This window comes from Monodelphis domestica, chromosome 1 (genome assembly GCF_027887165.1).
Source record: "Monodelphis domestica isolate mMonDom1 chromosome 1, mMonDom1.pri, whole genome shotgun sequence".
NCBI lineage: Eukaryota > Metazoa > Chordata > Mammalia > Didelphimorphia > Didelphidae > Monodelphis > Monodelphis domestica.
Window position 1 is genome coordinate 581,818,413 of NC_077227.1, and position 21,384 is coordinate 581,839,796.

Sequence of the window (21,384 nt, forward strand, 5' to 3'; positions counted from 1 at the left end):
TTTCTGACACATGTCCAAGGAAGTCACACTTGGGATTTGCTGAGAAATGTTTAACAACTGGATGTCTAAAGGAAAATAAAATATTCATGACATACTTTTAAGTTTAATCTGCATTATTTTAACATTTGGGTCATTACTTTCTTAAGTCTAGAAACCAACAAAACAATAAATCGAGCCCTGATTTATAGCTTTTGCTACTTTTTGAGGTGTAAATGCTAACACTGAAAGTTTAACAAGCAGGTTCGAGGTGGCTCAAGCTCACTCCTGCTCCCACCCCCACCAACCTATCCTGCTTTAAATGACTGAGCAAGAAAGAAACTTTCACAGACCAGGTTCTGAGTTTTGAGATTCCTATAAAATATGAATAAATTAATAAAATTAAATGTTTAAAATTAGTAAAAATTATTTATATTAAAATAGAAAAATCTTTTGCTCTACAACCTCTATTCTCATATATGAGAAATTTATTACTTCATTTTCAAAACCTCTAATTTACATAATTTAGGGAATCAACTTTCTATGGCCACTTTATCCCAGAAATGATGCAAAGGAAAAAGTTAAGTGCTCCCTCTAGAGGGAGCCCCCACCTTGAATAGCCCAGAGCTTCTTCCTGTACCTCTGGGTTCATGAACCAGGTAAGGTGATGGTGCTAGTGTTATAGGTCCTGGGCTGAACTACAAGAGAAAAAGAAGAAGAAAGAAGAGAGCAACCAGTGGAATGGTCACTATTTCTCCCAGATTTCTCACCTACCAGTAAGATTTCAGAAACTTCCTCTCCTGGCCATCTAATCTGGACTCCCCTTCCCTTGATAAAAGGTGGGCCTGAAATAGCCCACATGCTGATTTTCCTCTTGCTCCTAGTCTGATCTTGGCTTTCCCACCACCATTCCCAAAATAGACAGCAGCAAGCAACTACAAGTACTACAGCTAGCCCTAGGAAGTTTGGAGTCTCAAGGGTGAAAATATTAAAGATAAGCAAACAAAACAGAAGCACTTTTCTCTTTCTAGCTCTAGTACTTAATTCAATGTCTCACATGTAATGGAGTCAGGTATACCTTGGAGATGTAACAGGTTTAGGGTCAGACCACTACAAAAAAGCAAACATCACAGTAAAGCAAGTCAAAGGAATTTTATGGTTTCTCAGTGCATTAAAGTTATATTTATGCTATATTGTGACCTAATAAATATGAAATATCAATATGCCTAAAAGAATTTATATACCTTTATTAAAAATATTGTATTGATTTAAAATGCTAACCATCATCTGAGCCTCCCACGAGTTGTAATCTTTTTGCTGGTGGTGGGTCTTGCCTCGATGTTGGTAGTGTCAACATGGAAATATAGAGATCCCCAGTTTATTTAGTTTGAGTATAGTTTTGACCTTGCCACCAGAGAGGTTTCCTCCTGAGGGAAGGTCCCTCTTCACCAGACAGGGAACTTCCTGATAGTTTGGGTGGGAACAGCTAATCCCATCCAATATTAAGCATCCCTTTTGTCCCAATGGTGTCTCTCCCTAGGCTAAGGTCCATGACCAAGGTGACCCAGCCCTGGGCTGAGTCTTTCCCTTTTGTGTCCATTGTGGGTCATCAGCCCCTCAATATTATTCCTGTCTGGAACTCTTCATTTTCCTTTCTCACCATTGTAAAGCCAATCAACTGTCCCTCTAATCCTAAAGCCCCCAGGTCACCTAGAGTGGTATATAGGTTCCCCAAGTTCTTTTGTTCCTCAGAGTCCATCCTGAGTTGGTGGCACTCTCAGGGGCTGGTGACCAGGGCGTCTTGACTGTGCAGTCTTGGAAAGCAGCTCTGTTGTGGTATTAGTAGTGCTAACCCCTTTTCCCTTGTTTAAAGAGTGATTTTTGACTATTTAATAGTTCTGCGTTGTTTCTAGTTGACGTTAATGGAGGTCCCCCGAGATCCGAAGTCCCAGCTGCCTGAGCCCTCCTGCCAACGAGGACCCCAGACTTGAGGTACCTCACACAACCCGTTTGGGGTTGGGTCAGGAGTCTGGTTAGCAAGAGCCAGGTAAGCGGCTCTCTCGGAGGTAGGACTCGAATCTCGTGTTTGGGAATAACTCGCTTTTTAATTAAGGGATCCTTAGTCGAGCCTCTGTGGGGTACACAGCCGCATTTGTCCATAGCCACCCGGGCGCTATTGGACGTGGGTAACAGCTTGTCTGTTGTCCCAAATATTGGTGGGGGCAGTCAGCAGCCCAGTGGGGGCGGTCAGCAGTCCACAGAACCACTTAATGATATGGCCATTTTAAGGTTTGAGAAGATGGAAGAGTCTGGCCCCAACGCGTATTGGACAACATGGAGTCTAATTCAACCTGGCTTCAATATCTGAGTTTAATTAGATTTTGGGTGTGTGTTGGTGCCTGTGTGAGTGCAGCAGAAGCATGAATGGTTGGCTGAAAGTTTTGAATGGGAAACTGGAGTTTGGAGTGTGAGAGCCTGAGTGTTCAATTGAAAGTCTGAGTAACTGCTTTAAGTTGATTAAAATACAGAAAGTTTCTTGGGGAATTGAGATGCCATGGCTTAAGGTTTAAATGGTTACCAAGTTTTGCAAAAAAAAAAAAAAGCTTCTCATAGAAGCTTAAGAACTTAAGTTCTGGATTTCTTCTCAAATTTTTTTTGTGGGCTTTTGCTTGTATGTCTAATGGATTTCTTAGGTGGAGACTTCACCAATAACTTCAAATGCTTATGATTTAAAGGTTAGCAAATAATGTCTGAAAGTTGTTAACAGTTAATTCCTCCCAAAGGTTGAAGAGTGAGACCAGAACTGGCGATTTGGAGCTGGGAATATCCAGCAGGAGGCAAAAGGAGGTCCAGAAATTCTTAACTTTAAGGTTTAATTTTTCTTCCCAAAGTTTTGGTCTGGTTAATGTATGAAATATTGTGTATCAAGTGCAGTTAATATTGGTAATAAGATGCATTTTATTCTAGGGATTAACCTGGTTATTTGAGTGCTATAATTTCACATTTTTTTTCAAGCTGTTAATTGTTTTCAAATAGCGAGATGTGTGTGAGTTCTGGAGTAAAGAAATTTCATTTTAGGATGGTCAACTGACCCAATAAATTTCCTCTTTAGGAGCCGCTTTAACCTTAGGCCAAAGTGGTTTGAGGCAAGGATAAGAGAAAGGCAAACTTGGAGCCAAAAGTAAATTAGAGCCAAAAAAAAAAAAAGGAATTGTAGAGGTATTCAGAGTTAAAGGTAACTTTTAAGCTTTCTTAGTAATCCTAAATTTTGTGTTTGGAGAAACATGTTACTGGTTTTAGATTCTGAAAAAGTAAAAGGACCATGAACTATAACCTGATTTTGAATTTTTAAGGTAAATTTCCAGAGTGCAACCATTACAATAGATAGGATTTTTGTTTTAAAAGACCAGTGATTACTGAGAACTAATTTTACTTTTTAATTGGAGAGAACTAATGGTTTTGTGAGCATTATTTCTGATGATCTTTGGCATATGACCGCTAATAAAGGAATTTCTCACCTGGGAAACTCTAAAATTTCTAGGAATGTCCTGTATTTACCATCCCCATTTCTGGAGTGTGGGTGAAGTGAGTAAAACCTATTAAAGTTTTATTTCAAGATGCTTCTTAAGATTTTCCTATAGCCTAGAATATGAAGGATTCCTGAAAAAGACACCTCTACGAGAAATCCGAAGGAGCCCCAAGATATTGGATCCGGATATGTATTGTCTCATCATTTTCATCGACTAGAAATGTTTCTGTAGCATACATAAAACTGGCCATTTTATTTCCCCTGAAAATTCTATTTACCCTGAGCAAAGTCCCTTTAAGTAGAGAACCTAGAAAGGACAAAGCTATTCCCCAAACTTAGTTGAAGTAGGAAAAGTTTAAAATAAGAGCATTTTAACTGACTTAAGGTTTGAAAGTAACATCTGTTCATTTGAGAATTTGCAGCAAAGATTCCAGAGTGCTAGTTTGTCTCAAAGTAGTATCAGAAGAGGTTAGGAAGAATGATGGAGCCTAGAAATGATTGTTAGTAATACAAGATACATTTATTTTAAATCTGGAGCATGGTTAGAGAGAATTGCCATCTAATAGTGAATTGTATGGGAAGATAATTGGAAAAAAAGAAAAAAGCTATGGAGGAAATTGGTTATTGATACAGTCACAAGGGTGAATGAAAACAGTTTCAAAATCCCTAGTATTTCAACCTCCCCAAAGGGGGGGGGGGGGTGTGAGGTGTGTATGATGTTTTAAATTTAGGAAAATTTAGAAGCATTTTAATCTTGAGAATTTTTGGAGTTTGTTTCAATATTGAAACTTAAATCTGACTTTAAAAATAGTTTTGAAGCTGAAAATGGCCATGCAGTCATTCTAATGTGGTTTTGAATTTTTGGGTTATAGAATATCTAGTTAGAAACTTACTTGGTGCTAAACAATATTTTAATTTTTGGCCACAAACAGGAGGTAGGGCCATTTCCAGATTTACAAAGTCCTGAATAACCTGTGATGTGGATGTTGTTTCTGCTTTTATACTTCTATAGTTTGTGGGGTTTTTATATTTTGGCAAAGCAAGGCAATCTTTCTGATTAAGCATGTAAATTACATGATTTTATAATTTGTGTGGAAAAGGCAATACTAGAAATAATAAGATGGGATTGCAGATTTAAGGTTAGCAGCGTGGATAATCCTTGTAGTGAGTAAGCATATAGGGAGTTGATCAAGTCCTGTTAAAGAATGTGTTTATGGATTTCTCTTAAGTTTTTTCTTGCAGCAGCAAGGAAGCGGTCTGATACCAAAGGAGGAGTCTGCCAGAGGACAGAAGTCTGCCAGAGGAGGCTGAAGGTATCATCAGGACCCACCAGATGTGAAAGACTTAAGACTTTGGGAAATGGGATAGTGTTTTGATTGTTAGTTAGTTTTTGGCCAAAGGCAGACTGCCTGCCTTTTTGGCGCAATTGTCAATGCGCCCTAACATTGGGGAACGCCCCCAAAGGCCAATCACCAATATCTGTGTCCCTAGACTTTCCCACTAGTAGGGGATGGAGTCCAATCCCATATAGCATTACTCATTTGTCCATATGTTTGGTCAGTGACGTTTAGTCTTGACCAAAAGCGGGGTGTGTCAACATGGAAATATAGAGATCCCCAGTTTATTTAGTTTGAGTATAGTTTTGACCTTGCCACAGGAGAGGTTTCCTCCTGAGGGAAGGTCCCTCTTCACCAGACAGGGAACTTCCTGGTAGTTTGGGTGGGAACAGCTAATCCCATCCAATATTAAGCATCCCTTTTGTCCCAATGGTGTCTCCCCCTAGGCTAAGGTCCATGACCAAGGTGACCCAGCCCTAGGCTGAGTCTTTCCCTTTTGTGTCCATTGTGGGGCATCAGCCCCTCACTATTATTCCTGTCTGGAACTCCTCATTTTCCTTTCTTACCATTGTAAAGTCAGTCAACTGTCCCTCTAATCCTAAAGCCCCCAAGTCATCTAGAGTGGTATATACGTTCGCCAAATTCTTTTGTTCTTCAGAGTCCATCCTGAGTCGGTGGCACTCCCAGGGGCTAGTGACCAGGGCGTCTTGATTCTGTACAGTCATGGGAAGCAACTCTGTTGTGGTATTAGTAGTGCTAACCCCTTTTCTCTTGATTAAAGAGTGATTTTTGACTATTTAATAGTTCTGTGTTTTTTCTAGTTGACAGTAGCTACTGGCTGATTGAGGTGAGGGTTGCTGAAAGCTGGAGTGACTGGTGAGAAAGTGAAAGGAATACTGACTAATAATTGGTTGGATTTGCTCAAGCCTCCACTTTTCTGATATATAAATATACTCCTTTGGGACTAAGATATGGGGATTTACCAACTGAACCCTGCCCTAACTGCATTAACAGGGTCTGGACTGAGAACAATTCTAGGAACCTTTTTTGATATGATGATCTTAGCTCACCAGGAAGGGTTCCAGAGATTTCCAGATAACTGTTGTAGAAATATAAGTTAGGGATAGACTTGCTTTCTAGGGTTAGTTGAAAGAAGGAAATATTGAGATAAACCCTGGGGGAGAATTCTGGGTAGGAAAGGATTGTGGGAATCTGAACTGAAAATAACTAAACTTCCTTCCTTCTTGGATTTTCCTCTGAGTTGGAAGTAGGTTTTTGACTCTCTCCCTGAATTTCCATCAAGCTGAAGGAGGGGTTTTGCTCCAAGAGAGTCTCTTGTTTCCATTAACCAAGGGTTTTGTGCTTAATTGGCCCTGGGGAATTCCTACCTGGGTTGTAACATCTAACATCCCTCTAGAACAATTCCCCATTACACTGTTATGAACCTCTCTCCTGGAGACTCCAAAAGTCACTCCAAGGAGTTGCTGTCAAGAATTTGCTGTTATACCTGTCCCTCAAGCAACAGTCTCATTGGATTTTCTCCTGATTTTCTCTTCCTCAATTTTCAAACAATAAAATCTGGCTAATTTCTATACCTAATGGGCTCTTCTCCTTAGGAAAGGGGTTCCCACATGCATTCTTGTTCTGCTGAGAATATATTAAAATACCCTTTGATTCTTCCTCATTGTCTAGTGTCTTTCTCCCTACTACAGTCAGACGGGGTCAGACATTTGGGAAAGCTGACATTTCTTGGTGCCATGACTCGACTAGGATGGACAGAACTGAACTGAACCTTGCCAGACCTCCACTGTAGCTTGGTGCCACTCTTGAAGCTTTTGTCACTGGACTGATGAATTGGTCTCAGTTCTGTTCCTCTGCACCTATCCTGAATTCCTGCCTGTTTGGTTGAATTCATTTCTTCCCAAAAGAACTTAACAGGCTTTTCCAGAGGTCAGCATTCATATGATCCTCTCAGGTAAGGATATCCTTTAATATCAGTCAATTGAATTCTAAGGATCCTTCTGCCACCAAACCACAAGATCCAGTGGCTGTGATACAAATGCCAAAAAAAAAATGGTTCTGATATATATATATATATATATAATTGTAAATGGCTATGTAAATTTAATCAAAGGTAATGATAAATTGGCATGGTCCAAATGGAGCTGCCTTGACCATTCTAAATTAGTCTATTTTAAAGAAAAATTAAGTGAAAAGAAAATCTAAAATGACATGTCACAAATGGAGTTAATTTTATAAATGGTTTACAGAGGCAGGTCTCCCTGGAAGAGTCTCCTCCAACTTCTAAGGTCTCTGAAAATACCTCTCCTCTCTACCTCTTCTTCCTTTACCCTCCTACCAGTCCTATCTCTTTTCCAACCAGACTAGTACCTCTCTTTTCCCTCTTCCCTGCAGTTGGAATATTCCCCCCAGATTCCCTAAACTCAAACAAAAAACTTCAGATGAGGGAAAAGTAATTTCTACCACTAGGTAATTTCAAACCATGGGAACCAGAAGAACCAAACACCATCAAAAAAAAGGATTTCCCAAAACATAGAGGGCTTCAATGATTAGTTAAATGCACTCTGCAATCCTATCAGCCAGGGACTCCTGATATTTATCAACTTCTAATGGCCCTAATAGTAAAAGGGAAAGTCAGGAATTGGTGTGAATAAGCTAGCTGGAAAAGGGTAGAGGAAGCCATTTGGATGTTGGGGATCAGAAAAGGCAATATGGGAAAGTTAAGGCAATTAGTGAAATGCTGGCTGAAGTCATTCCCAAGTCTTTTCCTAGACCAGGAAATTTCTTCAAAAATTTGAGATAGTGCAGTTTCCCAATGAATATATATTTCAATTCTATAACAGATTGGCTAAAATTTTTTATGCAAATTCTTATGTCAAGCATAAAGGGGGGTCCAAGTTCAGCTTCTTTCTTATTTTATTAATAATCTCAGCAAACAACTCAAAATAGTTCAGGCTGAGTGGCAGATATATACTCCTTAGATTATAGTAGAAACTGCCTCTCAGTTTATTAATACCAGCCTAAGAAGAGAAAGCTAAAGAAACCCAAAGGCTAAAAGATCAAGTTCATATAACACAATTCCAGCAAATGCAACAGTCCCATATGCCTTGACCTATTGGCAATTCTCACTCCTCTAGTCAAAAATGTGGGATTTGCCATTACTGTAAAAAGCCAGGGCATCAGAAGTCAGAATGCTGGACCCTCACTAAGGCTAAGCAGAGACAGAAGGGTCAGCCATGTGCTCAGTTGCCCAAAATCAGTACCTAGAGAGCTGGAGCAAGTCACCATCTTCCTGGCCCTCCCTTTCACTTGTAGGGCATCTTTTCCTTTATATTTGTGGACACCCAACTGAAGTCCTGGGCTACCCTGTTGGTTCTGCATCTCTCCAATTTTTCTGCCCCTCTTCCTTGGAGTACTTTCTCAGTCTCTGTGGTGGGGGTTTCCAAAGACCCATAGAGCTTTTCTCACACTCTTGGTACAGATACAGATAGGGGGTGAGTCCTTCTATCACACTTTTGTTCTAGTTCAAAGTGGTCCTTGCTACCTTCTTGGACCCATTTTAGTGCCTCTCTATCTCCCTTTCTCCTAAGGTAGCTCCTCTCCTTACCTTTTCCTCTATTGAGCCTTCCAATTGCACTGAAGCTGTTTCTGTGCCTTCCCAATCAAGCTCTCTCTTTTCACTTGTCTGTGGCAGAAACGGAGGGAAGGATCCTGGAATATTAATACAGATTCATGGAAATGACCACAGAACTAGATACTATAGCAAGCAATTTGACTTAGTTGCCCAAGGACTCCTCCTGGGTCTCAGAGCTATAGTAGACACCTCTGAAGATTATTTTAGATTTTCCCCCTGATAATGTACATCCCTCATGCTGCTGAAACTCTGCTTAATTCCCACCACACTCAGCAGACACAAAAATCTGAGTGAGCTTGTTAGCTAGACCCTAGATGAAAACAGGTGCCCAGGACCCTGCTGATTTTCTGTCTGAAGTTTCATAAGGGGAAACCAGAAGCTAGAACAAAGAAGATCATGATCTCATCCTTTTCTTGGACTGCTTCCTGGCTCCACACTCAACTTAGGAGACCCCCTGACCCAGGCACATCTGACAGTCTACAGTGATGAGTCTTGTCTCAGAGAAAAAGGTGCCTGGTAGTTGTCTATGGAATTACAACAGAAAATGAAGTTTGAGAGGCCACTCCCCTACCAGATGCAACTTTGGCCTAACATGGAAAGTTGGAAGAACTTATGAGTTAGGATCAATGTTTACACTGAAGGCAGGCATGTTTTTAGAATGACTCATGACTTTGGGATGTTGTAGAAGCAAAGAAGATCTCTAATCTCTTCTGGGAAGCCCATTCTTCCTTGTCTGTTTCCTTTTACCTGCTAAAGTGGTGATTAAGATTTAGGTCTCTCTAAGGAAAACAATCCACAAGTAAAAGACAATAATTTGGCTGATCAAGCTGCCAAAGCTTTACATTGGACGGACACTCCTGTTTCCATATACCTTGAAGGGACAGATCAGGTGCTTCAAGGGTTAAAGCTTGATGCGGATTCAATCAGACTCTGGAAGGGATGCTGTCAAGATGCTAAGGACTATGGAAAGGCCCCATAGGGTTGATGGTGATTCCTGGACAATCAGTCTCCTCCGACATTGGTGGAACTCATACTGGTTAGGGTATTTTCAGTGACCAGCTATTGAAGCATATTCTCAGTGCCCAACTTGCCCCTTCTACAACCCATTTGAACAATTCACACCACCACCCCTTTCCTCCTTCTCAGGCACTGTTTGAAATTTGACAGATGGACTTTGTACAGTTTTGCCTTAGCTGAGGAATGAGAGGAATAAAATTTGCATTGGTTATGTTTTTCCAGTGGGTGGATGGGTGGAGGTCTTTCCCTCTGGAGTGGCTATAACCTGAGTGAAGTCCCTTGGGAAATCCATAGTGATAAGAGAATCCTGCTATCATCCAGGTCCATCACTCTAGCCTCAAGTCCTTCTCTTAGCCTTGATGAGCTTCTGCTCTCCTCTCTTGACCTTCTTTTTATTTTTTAATTTAATTTTTATTTTTAAGTATCTTTGGTGGACAGCACACCCTAGAGGGGATCACAGTTCTTTCTCTCGATGTAGATAGCATTCTTCACATAAGTCCTTTGGGATTGTCCTGGATCATTGCATTGCTATCAGCAGCAAAGTCAATTGCATATGATCGTCCCACAATGTTTCAGTCTCTGTGTACGATGTTCTGATTCTGCTCATTTAACTCTGCATCAGTTCTTGACCTTTTTAAACTTAGTCCTTTTGAAATTGTCACTGAGAAACCCATATTTATCCTTTCATGGAAAGACTCCTCGGTAGTGCAGAGATTTCTGGGAATACAGTGTGGATTTCTGTAAAGCTATTAAGGTCCTGTAAAACCCGGTCTCTCAGTCTTTATCAACAGATCCAGTCACACACCTGGCCCTGATGAGCCCCAGAAATTGGGTCTGTTTGGAAAAAGCATCTTCTCAAAGACTCCCTTGAACCTTGGTGGAATTTATTACTGGGTCTACAGCCACACTCTCTGGAAGTGACTTCTGGATCTAAAAATGACCTAAAGAAAACAATGGAGCCTGTTTGTACAGCACACCCTAGAGGGGACCTTAAATTAGACTCACCTGAGGCTAGTAGATGACGTCAAAGGAAAAGTATTTCCAAGAACTCGCAAGGATGAGAAACAAGCAAAAGCTATTGTAAACTACTGCCCCAAAATTCTGGACAAGGGATGATTATATTCTGCTACTGTTCCTCTGTTTTTGTCCTTACTCTCACTTTGTTCCCTTAGCCTTACATTTTGTATTGACTCTTGCATCCTTACTATTCAGTATGCCTCTGATCCTCTGTTTGGATCCTGGTCACTTCAGGTTCTTTCCTATCTCCAACCCTGTCACTGCTTCATCAACTAAGTTTATGTAATATTCTTCAATATTGTCATGTTTCGGGGAATACAAAGGCCTTGGGGGGGGGGATGCCATTAGGTGGAGCAGTCAGAACACAACATTTATTGATTAAGTTTACCATCTTATATAGGTGCAATTCATAGCACCCTAAAACAATTACAATAATAATATCAAAGATCCCTGATCACAGATCACCATAACAGATATAATAATGAAAAATTTTAAGTATTATGAGAATTACCAAAAGGTGATACAGAGACAGAGGGCATGCTGTTGGAAAAATGGTGTGGATAGACTTTCTCAACCCAGAGTTTCTACTACTGTGAAGAGAGAATTAGACTCTCATGACTGTGATAATTAAAATGTTTGGGAGCAAGGGAAATATATATATCAATTATGACCGCTGAAATATGTTTTCTACTGTGTCTTGGTTTTATATAAATATAAGATGGTCGCCAGGGAATATATTCCCAATTTATGAATATGCCCAAGCCAACTGGGTTTTATAGAGAAATTTAATTTATAATACACTGATTAATCAATAGAAAAAGAGAGAAAGTAAGAAAGGAATAAGAATGAATAAATCAGTCAGTTGGTTTTATCACTCACCCAAGATCTCTCTAGGTAAGGCTTCTCATACCAACCTGAGGCTCCACCTTCAAGAGAGCCTCCTTTCAAGAAATGTTTCCAGAGAATTCTCCTCCTTCAGAGCCAGCCTTCTCTCCTGGTCCTCCAACAGAGCAACCTCCTCTGAGCAAAAAACTCTCCTCCCTCTGTCCTCAGACCCCGCTATCTTTAAGGAAACCATCTAAGTTCCCTCCCCTCAGTTCTCACATCTACCAATCACTGTCGATGTCTCCCCTGTGCCAATGGTGGCTCTAGCTTAACCCAGGACCGCCCAGAGGTCTATTTCCTTTGCACATGTCTGTTGTAGGTCATATTCTCAAATAATTAAATCTTGATCTTTGCTGCAGCCCTTCCTAAATCCTGTTACTCTGAGTAGGGTGGAGATTGTAAGTTCCAAGACCTGGTTCTGTCATTCCAAGTATCTCTATTGTATCAATTCTAAAATCAATCATGACTCAAAGAACTTCCTGTTCTATGCTTAAGCATAGGTCAAAGCCCTTTCCATTGTTTAGCAAAAGGTTTCTGTCCTAAAGTAGTCTTAAGTAGGGAGGAGAAGGATCCTCCCATGCCAAGGGGTTTCACATTCCAATAGAGTTCTTACTATCAGTAGGAAATTTTTTCCAAATATGAAATTTCCCAATGGTGAAATTTCCAACATTCATAAGTCTAAGAAATTTTAAGGTTTACATGACCTACACCCAAGATATAAGGTGTACATAAAGAACTTCCAGCACACTGGAGGAACTCAGTCTGCCTGGGAAGGTCTGTTCCAAGTCCTGTTAACCACTCCAATAGCTATCAAAATTGGAGAAAAGGACTCTTAGATTCATTGCTCACATGTAAAAAGGGCACCTTCTATCAACACTGATTGACTATATCCTGTAATGCAATTTTTAAAATTTTTACTCTTCCTATGATTGGACCAGAGATAATACCATTACAAAAGTCCATAGACAAGTTGGACATAGTTTTGACTAACACATTGTCATGGAACATAAACTAGGATTTTTTTATTTTTTTGAGAATTTTATTATTGTTTTTTCTTTTATTTGTAATAGGATATTTGATTTTATTAGCCCTAATATCTATGTTTATCCAAAAGCTTTAGACTATGGAAACCTGCCATTGATTGTTAAAAATCATGGGATTTTGATTAAATAATTATGTCTGATTTCAGAAGAAGGAATCACAAAAGAGCCACTGTACAGTGCCAAGAAGCACAAGGTCAAGGAGATCACCAATCCCTGCAAAACTGATAAGAACCTGCACCAAGATAGAGGGCTTGTTTGAGGTTCAAGGGAGTGGCTGTTGGCAACATCAGCTGCTGGACTTCCCCGTGCCATATTTCAGCAAGTACCTTAGTTTGGCTGCCATTTTGGCTCCCATTTTGGCTCCCCTATCCCTGAGAGTAAAGGAAAAATCAGACCAGGGAATCACATATTTCCCTTTTACTTCAAAATCTAGTGCCTTTTCTTTCTTTATAGTATGGCAATTGTCTGTAGTCCTGACTGCCAATGGGTAAAGTGCAATATTACTTCAATTGTCCTGCAGACTTGTAGGACATAAATCACTTTAATTGGGCCCTGATTCAAGGACATGTTATGGGTTTATTCTTGCTTACTCAAAAATTTTATATATGTAGATTTTGATATATTAATTTTTTTCTTCCTAAAATTTAATTTTTTCTCTTCTATTTAGTTTTTTTTTTAATGTTTTTGGTTTTTTCTTTTGACAACTGATTTATATACCCCATAACTCAGACATGCATGCTGGGTTGAACCCAGTGTTGGTCAACACCCTCCTCAGGGGGATTGTATAATTTTCATAAAATCCAAGATTAAAAAAAAATTTGAGAAAAATTTTAGGAAAAGAAATTCTAATTCTCTGAATCAAGAACATGAACTTTTTAAAGAAGGATCAGAAAATCCAGAACGAACTTTGGGATGTAGTGAATTGAACTTAAGGGGGTTGAACACATTTATTTTGAATGTAAATTCTTATGCCAAAGGGGATTGCCTCCTAATTGGCCTTTTGTCAATGTGCCTGCCAATCATTGGTTTCACTCTCTCTCTCTCTCTCTCTCTCTCTCTCTCTTTTATTTTCCTCTTATCCCCAAATTGTTGGAATTTCTTCTTAGATAGTGTAATGTTGTATGTACCTCAAGCCAAAAGATCTTTAGAGATATAAGCTAATTATGTGAAATGATTCATTGGGGAGTCTAGGCTTGTAAATCTGGGAGATTTCAACATGCTTGGCTCCCAATAGAATCACAGGGGGAGATTGTGAAGAGAGAATTAGGCTCTCTTTGTTTATTTTTAATGTAATCAATCAGCAACCTTTAATTTAATCAATCAATAATTTGAAGTGTTTCTTCTTAGCACTTGGTAGTGTTATAAAGAAGAGAGGGTCAGAGCAACTTTGTAGGGGCATGAGACTAACAGGGAAAGAATTCTAGAATGAGAAGGTAAGGAAGAGACTGTTAACTGAGGTTTAGGGGTCTTTCTCTGGTTTTGACCTAGAGAGATAGGCTGCTTTTCCTTAGTGACGATACTACCCTATATTACCCTGAATTCCCTATCCTGTTTTGCTGTCCAGCTGCTCTAATTGCTCTACTACTCTGCTGCCCTGCCTGCTTTGCTGACCAGATTTATCTATTGCAGTTCTTGGTGATCCTGAACCATCTGGCATCTGATTGTGAGACCAGGCCTGGATTCTTTTGGATCTAGGACCTTCCCTGGGCCCTATCAGGCTTACACTGCCTATTCTGTTGGTGTTTCGGTGGGACACTCCCTTCAGTGTGAGCTTTGGTGATATTCTTGGAGGTCTTAACCAAGTGTGTGCTGAAGATTCTCTGTGTACTTTTCATCATCTCCTGGATTTCAGCTTCCTAATTACAACTTTGGATTCTAGTGAGACTTGCTTTTGTTGTTTTTTTTTGTTTTTGTTTTTGTTTTTGCAGAACACCAAAGGTACTTTATTTATTTTTTGTTTTTAAACATTATTTGATTTGGTCATTTTCATACATTATTCATTGGAAACAGAGATCATTTTCTTTTCCTCTTCCCCCCCCCCGCCCCCACCACCCCTCCCCTAGAACACACACGATTCCACTGGGTATCACATGTGTCCTCAATCCGAACTCATTTCCATGTTATTGGTTTTTGCATTAGGGTGTTCATTTAGAGTTTCTCCTCAATCATATCCCCTCCACCCCTGTAGTCAAACAGTTGTCTTTCCTCGGTGTTTTTATTCCCACAGTTTGTCCTCTGCATGAGGATAGTGTTTTTTCTCATAGATCCCTGCAGATTGTTCAGAGACATTGCATTGCTATTAATGGAAAAGTCCATTACATTCAATTTTACCACAGTGTATCAGTCTCCGTATACAATGTTTTCCTGGTTCTGCTCCTTTCGCTCTGCAATACTTCCTGGGGGTTGTTCCAGTCTCCATGGAATTCCTCCACTTTATTATTCCTTTGAGCACAATAGTATTCCATCACCAACATATACCACAATTTGTTCAGCCATTTCCGAATTGAAGGGCATCCTCTCATTTTCCAATTTTTGGCCACCACAAAGAGTGCAGCTATGAATATTCTTGTACAAGTCTTTTTCCTTATTATCTCTTTGGGGTACAAACCCAGCAGTGCTATGGCTGGGTCAAAGGGCAGGCAGTCTTTTATCACCCTTTGGGCATAGTTCCAAATTGCCCTCCAGAATGGTTGGATCAATTCACAACTCCATCGACAATGAATTAGTGTCCCTACTTTACCATATCCCCTCCAGCATTCATTACTTTCCATTCCTGTCATGTTGGCCAATCTGCTAGGTGTGAGGTGATACCTCAGAGTTGTTTTGATTTGCATCTCTCTGATTATAAGAGATTTTGAACACTTTTTCATGTGCTTATTAATAGTTTTGATTTCTTTAACTGAAAACTGCCTATTCATGTCCCTTGCCCATTTTTCAATTGGAGAATGGCTTGATTTTTTTGTACAACTGGTTTAACTCTTTATAAATTTGAGTAATTAGACCTTTGTCAGAGGTTTTTGTTATAAAGATTGTTTCCCAATTTGTTGCTTCCCTTCTAATTTTAGTTACATTGGTTTTGTTGTACAAAAACTTTTTAATTTGATGTAGTCAAAATTATTTATTTTACATTTTGTGACTCTTTCTAAGTCTTGCTTGGTTTTAAAATCTTTCCCTTCCCAAAGGTCTGACATGTATAGTATTCTGTGTTCACCTAATTTACTTATAGTTTCCTTCTTTATATTCAAGTCATTCGCCCATTCTGAGTTTATCTTGGTGTAGGGTGTGAGGTGTTGATCCAAACCTTATTTCTCCCACACTGTCTTCCAATTTTCCCAGCATTTTTTATCAAGTAGTGGATTTTTGTCCCCATGCTGGGGTCCTTGGGTTTGTCATAGACTGTCTTGCTGAGGTCATTTACCCCAAGTCTATTCCATTGATCCTCCTTTCTGTCTCTTAGCCAGTACCAAATTGTTTTGATGACCACTGCTTTGTAATATAGTTTGAGATCTGGGACTGCAAGGCCACCTTCCTTTGTATTTTTTTTCATGATTTCCCTGGATATCCTTGATCCTTTGTTCTTCCAAATGAACTTAGTTATGGTTTTCTCTAATTCAGTAATAAAGTTTTTTGGAAGTTCAATGGGTATGGCACTAAATAGATATATAAGTTTCGGTAGGATGATAATTTTTATTATGTTAGCTCGTCCCACCCATAAGCAATCAATGTTTTTCCAATTGTTTAGATCTAGTTTTAATTGTGTGGAGAGTGTTTTGTAGTTGTGTTCACATAGTTTCTGTGTTTGTCTCGGTAGATAGATTCCCAAGTATTTTATATTGTCTCGGGTGACTTTAAATGGAATTTCTCTTTCTAATTCTTGCTGCTGAACTGGGTTGGATACATATAGAAATGCTGATGACTTATGCGGGTTTATTTTGTATCCTGCAACTTTGTTAAAGTTGTTGATTATTTTGACTAGCTTTTTGTTTGATTCTCTAGGATTCTTTAAGTAAATCATCGTATCATCCGCAAAGAGTAATAGCTTGGTCTTCTCATTGCCAATTTTAATACCTTCAATTTCTTTTTCTTCTCTAATTGCTATTGCTAGTGTTTCTAGTACAATATTAAATAATAAAGGTGATAATTGGCATTCTTGTTTTACTCCTGATCTTATTTGAAAGGCTTTTAGTTTATCCCCATTGCAGATGATGTTTGCTGATGGTTTTAGATATATACTGTTTATTATTCTTAGGAAAGGTCCTTTTTTTTTTATTTTAAACATTATTTTATCTGGTCATTTCCAAACATTATTCACTGGAAACAAAGATCATTTTCTTTTCCTCCCCGCCCCCCCTCCCACCACCTTTCCCTCTCCCATAGCCAACACACGATTCCACTGGTTATCACATGTGTTTTTGACTCGAACCCATTTCCCTGTTGTTGGTATTTGCATTAGAGTGTTCATTTAGAGTCTCTCCTCAGTCATATCCCCTCAACCCCTGTAGTCAAGCAGTTGCTTTTCATTGGTATTTTTACTCCCACAGTTTATCCTCTGCTTGTGGATAGTATTTTTTAGATCCCTGCAGATTGTTCAGGGACATTGCATTGACCCTAATGAAGAAGTCCATCACCCGATTGTACCACAATGTATCAGTCTCTGTGTACAATGTTTTCCTGGTTCTGCTCCTTTCGCTCTGCATCACTTCCTGGAGGTTGTTCCAGTCTCCATGGAATTCCTCTACTTTATTATTCATTTTAGAACAATAGTATTCTATCACCAACATATACCACAATTTGTTCAGCCATTCCCCAATTGGTGGGCATCCCCTTGTTTTCCAATTTTTGGCCACCACAAAGAGCGCAGTTATGAATATTCTTGTACAAGTCTTTTTCCTTATTATCTCTTTGGGGTACAAACCCAGCAGTGCTATAGCTGGATCAAAGGGCAGACAGTCTTTTATCACCCTTTGGGCATAGTTCCAAATTGCCCTCCAGAATGGTTGGATCAATTCACAACTCCACCAGCAATGAATTAGTGTCCCCACTTTGCCACATCCCCTCCAGCATTCATTACTAGGAAAGGTCCTTCTATTCCTATACTTTCTAGTGTTTTTAATAGGAATGGTTGTTGTATTTTATCAAAGGCTTTTTCTTCGTCTATTGAAATAATCATGTGATTATTGTTGGTTTGCTTGTTAATATGGTCAGTTATGTGGATGGTTTTCCTAATATTGAACCATCCTTGCATTCCTGGTATGAATCCTACCTGATCATAGTGGATAACCCTTGTGATGACTCGCTGGAGTCTTTTTGCTAGTGTCCTATTTAAGATTTTTGCATCTATATTCATTAGGGAGATTGGCCTATAGTTTTCTTTCTCTGTTTTTGACCTGACTGGCTTTGGGATCAGTACCATGTTTGTGTCGTAAAAAATATTTGGTGGAACCCCTTCTTGGCTTATTCTGTCAAATAGTTTGTATTATATTGGGATTAGTTGTTCTTTGAATGTTTGAAAGAATTCATTTGTGAATCCATCTGGACCTGGGGATTTTTTCTTAAGGAGTTCTTTGATGGCTTGTTCAATTTCTTTTTCTGATACAGGGTTGTTTAGGTAATTTATTTCTTCCTCTTTTAGTCTAGATAATTTATATTTTTGTAAGTATTCATCCATATCACCTAGATTGCCATATTTGTTGCCATATAATTGGGCATAGTAGTTTTTAATGATTGCCTTAATTTCCTCTTCATTAGAGGTGAGGTCTCCCTTTTCATCTTCGATACTGTCAATTTGGTTTTTTTCTTTCCTTTTTTTAATTAGACTGACTAGTACTTTGTCTATTTTATTTGTTTTTTCAAAGTACCAGCTTCTAGCCTTATTTATTAAATCAATAGTTCTTTGACTTTCAATTTTATTGATTTCTCCTTTGATTTTTAGGATCTCTAATTTGGTCTTCATCTGAGGATTTTTAGTTTCTTCACTTTCTAGTTTTTTAATTTGCATGCCCAATTCATTGACCTCTGCCCTTCTTCATTTGTTTATATATGAACTCAAGGATATAAATTTCCCCCTGAGTACTGCTTTGGCTGCATCCCATAGGTTTTGAAAGGATGTCTCACCATTGTCATTTTCTTCAATGAAGTTATTAATTGTTTCTACGATTTGTTCTTTAACTAACATAAATAGTTCTTTAACTAATGGAGAATCATATTGTTTAATTTCCAATTAATTTTTGATTTATTTCTCCATGTACCCTTACTAATTATTATTTTCATTGCATTGTGGTCTGAGAAGGTTTCATTTATTATTTCTCCCCTTTTGCACTTGTTTGCAATGTTTTTGTGCCCTAATACATGGTCAGTTTTTGTGAATGTACCATGTGCTGCTGAAAAGAAGGTATATACCTTTTTGTCCCTATTTATTTTTCTCCACATGTCTACTAACTCTAATTTTTCTAAGATTTCATTCACTTCTCTCACCTCTTTCTTATTTATTTTTTGGTTTGATTTATCTAGTTCAGATAGAGGAAGGTTCAGATCTCCCACTAGTATAGTTTTTCTATCTATTTCATCCTTGAGCTCCTCTAGTTTCTCCTTTAGAAATCTGGATGCTATGCCATTTGGTGCATACATATTGAGTACAGATATTTCCTTATTGTCTATACTGCCTTTTATCAGGATGTAATTACCTTCCCTGTCTCTTTTAACTAGATTTATTTTTACTTTGGCTTTGTCAGATATCATGATTTCTACTCCTGTCTTCTTTTTATCATTTGATGCCCAATAGATTTGGCTCCATCTTCTTACTTTCACCCTATGCGTATCTACCTTCCTCATGTATGTTTCTTGCAGTCAGCATATGGTAGGGTTTTGGATTCTAATCCACTCTGCTATTCGCTTGCATTTTATGGGTGAGTTCATTCCATTCACATTCAGAGTTATGATTACTAACTGTGTATTTTCCAGCATTTTGATTTCTACTCCTGGTCCTGCCTTTTCTTCTTTCACTATTTCCTTCTATACCAATGTTTGTTTATAATCAGTCCCCCTAGTTCCCACCCTTATTTTACTTCCCTTTCTACCTCCTCCCTTCTTATCCTCCCCCTTATTTTCCCCTGTAGTCTTTTTAAAATTACCCCCCCCCCGAACCCTCTCCCTCTCTTGTACTGCTTCCCTCCCCACCAGTCCATTTTTTACCCTTCTACTCCCCTATAGGGCACAAATCTATTCTCTGCCCCAATGGTTTGGATTGTTCTTCCCTCTTTGGGTCAGTTTCAAAGCACGTAAGAGTTGAGTATTTCCAATCTCCAACCTCTTTACCCTTCCAGTGTATCGATGTTCTCCCCCCTCCTGCCATGAGCTTCTTTGTGACATATAAATTTACCCCCATTTGTTTCTTTTCCCATTTCTTTTAGTATTAACCTTTTTTTTTAGCTCTGGTTGTATACACACACACACACATATATGTATTTATTCATGCATATATCTATATACCTATTTATGTCTTGTCCTTTCATCCTATACAATTTATCACTGTTCCCTCTAAGTGTAATTCTTCTAGCTGCCCAGGTGATAGCAACAGTTTTTAAGAGTTACCAATGACCTCTTTTCTTATAGGGATACATATCATTTTAATTTATTGAGTCTCTTAAAAAAAATTTGTTGTTGTTTTGTTTTTGTTTTTTTCCCCTCTTTTTTAATTACCTTTTGATGATTCTCTTGAGTTTTGTGCTTGGACATCAAATTTTCTGTTCAGGGCTGGTCTTTTCTTTACGAATGCTTAGAATTCTTCTATTGTGTTGAATGACCATACTTTCCCCTGTAAGAATATAGTCAGTTTTGATGAGTATTTGATTCTTGGTTGTAGACCTAGTTCCCTTGCTTTCCAGAATATCATATTCCATACCTTTTGGTCCTTCAGTGTGGATGCAGCCAGATCCTGCATTATCCTCACTGTGTTTCCATGGTATCTGAATGGCATCTTCTTGGCAGCTTATAACATCTTTTCTTTGGTCTGATAGTTTTTGAATTTGGCTATAACATTCCTGGGTGTTGTCAGTTGGGGATTAAATACAGGAGGTGATCTGTGGATTCTTTCAATCTCCACTTTCCCCTCTTGTTCTAGGATATTGGAGCAGTTTTCCTGAATAATTTCCTATAGTATTATGTCCAGACTTTTTCTTTTGTCATGGTCTTCTGGTAGAACAATGATTCTTAAATTGTCTCTTCTCGAACAATTTTCTAAATCGTCTGTTCTGTGAATGAGATGCTTCAAATTTTCCTCAATTTTTTCATTCTTTTTGTTTTGTTTTATAGTGTTCTGCTGCCTTGTGAGGTCACTTAATTCCAGTTGTTGTATTCTGGTTCTTAAAGACTGGATTTCATCACTGGCTTTTTGGTCATTCTTTTCCTTCTGGTCTGATTTTCTTTGAAGGTTGTCTTTCATCTTCTTTACTTCGTCTTTCATCTCCTTTGCCTCATCTTTCACCTCCTTTGCCTCATTTTCCAGCTGGTTGATTTTGGCTTTCAAGACACTATTTTCTCGTTTTAGTTCAAGTGCCTCTGATTCCAGATGACTTGTCTTAATTTTTAAGTTCTTTTCCCAATTTTTTTCGGCCTCTCTTAATTGTGTTTTGCGTTCTTCCACAGCCTGTATCCAATTCGCTGGGATTTCTGATTTATCGTTTGCTGATCTCTCCCCCTCTGTTCCATTTGCTGAGTAGAAGCTGTCTATTGTAGTTTCTTTCTTCTTTTTCTGTTGTTTGCTCAAATTCACCCCTTCTTTACTCCCCATATTTGTCTGTGTTCTTGCTCCTCTCATTTTTTTTTTGTTTTGGGGGCTTCTGTCAGTCTCCCCTCTTAGAACTTTAACAGGAGATCTCCTGGTGTAGTCTCTGGTGGAGGGTTGTTGGGGTTTGAGCTTCCCTGTCC

General features: G+C 38.8%; 1 protein-coding gene across 1 annotated transcript in view; it reads right to left on the reverse strand.

Moving 5' to 3' along the window:
- Positions 1–20,727, reverse strand: part of RAB11FIP1 (RAB11 family interacting protein 1) — a 108,035-nt gene extending 87,308 nt beyond the window's left edge. The window contains exons 1-2 of the mRNA XM_056813511.1: positions 20,360–20,727; positions 20,158–20,272 (exon numbers count right to left, since the gene is read on the reverse strand). The gene's annotated coding sequence lies outside the window, so the exon portion shown is untranslated. The remainder of the gene's footprint in view (positions 1–20,157; positions 20,273–20,359) is intronic.
- Between the last annotated feature and the right edge of the window lie 657 nt (positions 20,728–21,384).